Source organism: Pelodiscus sinensis, chromosome 1 (genome assembly GCF_052426305.1).
Source record: "Pelodiscus sinensis isolate ZL-2025 chromosome 1, ASM5242630v1, whole genome shotgun sequence".
Taxonomy (NCBI): Eukaryota; Metazoa; Chordata; order Testudines; family Trionychidae; genus Pelodiscus; species Pelodiscus sinensis.
In genome coordinates, this window is record NC_143052.1 from 90441484 (window position 1) to 90445802 (window position 4319).

Here is a 4319-nt window from a genome sequence, read left to right on the forward strand (position 1 = left end):
AATGCTCCCTATTTCGAAATAAGCTATTTCAAAATAAGATACGTAATTGATGTAGCTCAATTTGCATAGCTTATTTTGAGTTAAGTCATGCAGTGTGATGCACCCTTAGTCTCCTTTTTGTAAACTAAAAATTCCAAGTCTTTTTAATTTCTCTTTATATGGGACTCGTTCCAAACCCCTAATCATTTTTGTTGCCCTTCTCTGAACCTTTTCCAATGCCAATATAACTTTTTGAGATGAGGCGATCACATCTATACATAGTATTCAAGATGTGGGCATACCATAGTTTTATATAGAGGCAATAAGCTATTCTCTTGTCTTATTCTCTATCTCTTTTTAAATTATTCATAACATTCTATTTGCTTTTTTGACGGCCACTGCACACTGAGTGGATGTTTTCAGGGAACTATCCACGATGACTCCAAGATCTCCCTCTTGAGTGGTTGTAGCTAAATTAGTCCCCATAATATTGTATGTATAGTTGGGATTATGTTTTCCAATGTGCATTACTTTACATTTATCAACATTAAATTTCATTTGCCATTGTGTTGCCCAATCACTTAGTTCGGTGAATAGAGATAGAGATTCAGCCGTGTTAGTCTGGTCTAGCTGAAACAAAAGACAGGAATATGCATCAAACATCTTGTTAGTTTTTAAAGTGCTGCATAGTTCTGTCTTTTGTTTTAGTTTGGTGAGACATTTCTGAAGCTCTTCACAGTGCTTTGGTCTTAACTATCTTGAGCAGTTTGGTATCATCTGCAAATTTTGCCATCTCACTGTTTGCCCCTTTCTCCAGATCATTTATGAATAAGTTGAATAGGATTGGTCCCAGGACAGACCCTTGGGAGATCCCACTAGCTACCTCTCTTCACTCTGAAAACTCTCCACTGTTTCCTGTCTTTTAAGCAGTTATCAATCCATGAAAGGATCTTCCCTCTTATCCCTTTACTTAAGAGCCTTTGGTGAGGGACCTTGTGTCGAAGCAAAAGACTTCTCTGTGTTTAGGCAGCTAACAAAAAGCTTTATTGATCAATAAGGCACAAAGTGAGCCAAACGTGACCTCGGTAGAACCGGGCCCAGTAAGGCTGCTCAACACACTCAATCCTAGTATTTTATACCCTTAACCAAACAAGTCTGACGTCAGGGCATTCAATCAAAGCAAACTTCAAGGAGAAACTATTATCAGCAAGAAAGAAACAGGTATCAGAGAGTGAGAGCTCCAACGCAAAACAACGCACTCCAACAGCTCATCCTTCTGGCCTTTCTCACATCGGTGAAGGTCAGTTCAATCTCTAGTGCACATGCAGAAGCAAGAAACTTAAATGGCTTCTGTTATACAAAGTGGCTTCTAGCTAAATATGAAATGGCTTCCACAACTCCCCCCTTTTAGCCTTTTAAAGGCTAATTTTAAAGCCATTGCATGCATCCATTTCCATCAAAGTATTTACGTACCTCTCTTGTTCCTTTCTTTGCTCATCTTATTTTAACATCATTAGTTCCACATTCCTTTTGGTAAGGGCCTGTCCTGTGTTTTTCAGAATACAGGCAGTCCCCGGGTTACGTACAAGATAGGGACTGTAGGTTTGTTCTTAAGTTGAATTTGTATGTAAGTCGGCACTGGTACATGTTGTAGGGGAAACTCTAGCCAAACATTTCTCCAGAGTTCAGTTTTATTCTCCCACACCTCACTTCCCTCAGTCCTTTATTCTCAAGCTGAGGTGTCTGCTGAGAAAAGCCGCTCCGCGTCTCCCTGGTCTGCTGGAGGGGGCGAGAGGGGGGGGCGCTAGCTTCGCGTCTCCCTGGTCTGCTGGGGGGAAGCAGCTAGTGCGGGGTTGCCTCATCCCGTTTGTAAGTAGGGATCCGATGTAAGTTGGATCCATGTAACCCGGGGACTGCCTGTACAAGAAAAACAGCGTTTGATTAACAAGAAACAAAAATAAACACAAAAGAATATACCTAATATTAAAACTATTCCTTGCAAAATCCAAGTTCCCAAATGTCCAACCGAACCTCCTAACCAACCCCAGAAGGTCCAACTTTCCTCCCGTCTTAGGCTCACCACAGTTTTTTCAATTTCTGAGGCATCTTCCTCTACTTCCTTGCTGGTGTCTGTAATATACACACAGCATTCTCTTCCCACTAAGGCACAAACCCCGCCCTTACTTGCTAGGACGCAGTCTAGGGCCATCTGGTTTTGGAGAACCATTTGTCTTACTTCTCCTAACTCCTTATTAATGGCTCGGAGAGCTTTGGTTGTGGCATTGTCTACTTTCTCGAAAGCTACTTCCAGCCTCCGAATTTCCTTTACTGCGTAGGCCACACCCAACCCGGAGATTGTAATTCCCCAAAACCACTGTATTTCTGTTATCTCTTGGTATTTTCGGATTCTACTACCGGGGAGGTGGTCAATGATTCAAATGGCTGGGAAGGCTGCCCCAATACAGCAGGTTCCACTCCAATCTTTGGGCAATGTTTTATATGCCCTACGGCCACATATGAAGTAATGGCCAACCTTTGCTGTTAAGGATTTATGGCATTGGGGCTCCATCATCCACTACAAATAGTACCCATGGATTCCGAAGTCATAAGGGCCTTTGTTTTTCTCCCAGGTATTATTTCTATACCAAACCCCGTTCCGGACAACACTTACCTCATACCTGCTTTTTCCCACCCTGGCTCCTGAACCATTACATGTCCAACAGTATTCTCCAACTGGGGTTAGGGATAAACGGATATACCCTAGATTAGTGAACCCTTTATCATGCCGAGTAGCATTTTGGCTCAATTCACTAAACAATGTGCCATTCATTTGAGTGTTGTTTAGTGGGACTGGAATCATTGGGATACCTCCTTCTGAATGTACAGGACTGTGAGCACATATCCAACAATCTGTGGTATTAAATTATTGGGAAACTTGGTTCATTAGAAGCATAAACACATTTGAACCATACAGGTTGTAACTGGTAGGTATTAAAAACAAAATTAAGCCTAAGTTTAGCATGAATTGTTTGTCCAGCCTCATGCCGGCTGTTCCTCAGGACTTCGTAGCTTGCTTCACCTATAGCTGGCAGGTTTTTCTGGGCTGCAGCTGGTACCTTAGCCTTGGTCTCTCAGGTTCGTCTGCTTCTGGGCCTGGATTGCCGGTACCAGGCCTGCGCTGATCCCTGTTTACTTCTGGACCTGGGTTCCTAGTACCAGGTCTGCAGTGCTTCTTGTTGAGGCCAAACTCTGTGAGGGCTGGAACTGGTTTGCAGTGGGAGCTGTGGATCCAGGTGGGCAATCCTTCACACTTTACAGGAGTATGCGTGGTCAAAAGGACTTGATAGGGACCCTTCCACCTGGGTTCCAGGGCAGTCTTTTGCTGGTGAATCTTCACACAAACCCAGTCTCCTTGTTGTAGTTTATGGCACGGCTCAGTTGGGGCTTCCTGGAAGGCGTCCTTGACCTGTGAATGATAGGATTGTACACACTTCATAAGTTCCTGACAATACTTAACTATGCTTCCTTTAACAAGCGAGGCATCAGCCAGGTCAATTTCTGGGCTGCTCAACAGTCTCATAGGCCGGCCACATGCTATCTCATAGGGACTGAGTCCAGTTTTCCTATTAGGAGTGGCTCTCATGCTCATTAGGGCAATCGAGAATGCTTCTACCCATGTTAAGCCAAAGTCCTCACATATTTTTGCGAGTTTATTCTTTAAAATCCCATTTCGTCTCTCTACTGATCCCGTGCTCTCCGGGTGTCACGGGCAGTGCAGCGCTTGTCGGATAGAGTAGTACTTTGCCAGATTTTGAATAATTTGTCCAGTAAAGTGTGTGCCTCTATCACTGGAGATCACGAGGGGTATTCTCCATGATGGAATGTAGTGGTTTAGAAGTCTCTTTGCCACTGCGATGGCATCGGCTTTCCTACAGGTATAAGCTTCTACCCATCCCGAAAACAAGCAAACAATAACCAGCACGTATTCAATAGATTGACATTTGGGCAAATGAATAAAGTTCATTTGTAAATTCAGGAATGGTCCTAAAGGCGGAGGTCTGGTTGCCAGAACTGTCTTTACAGGTTTACTCACTTTGAGGGCTTGGCAAACAGGGCAAGCCAGACAATAATCTTGGGCTGCTTGGGAGAATTTGGGAGCAAACCAATTTTGTTTTAGGGTTGCTACCATCCCCCCTTTGCCTATGTGCGACAATCCACTGGGGCAACAATGCGGCCGTCAGAGCTGCGCCACAAGTGGTCTGGGTGCAAGGTGCACCCTGCCAGTCTCCACTCCTGCTTTTCCGATTCTGGGGCTTGGTCTTGCAGGAGGGCCAGTTCTG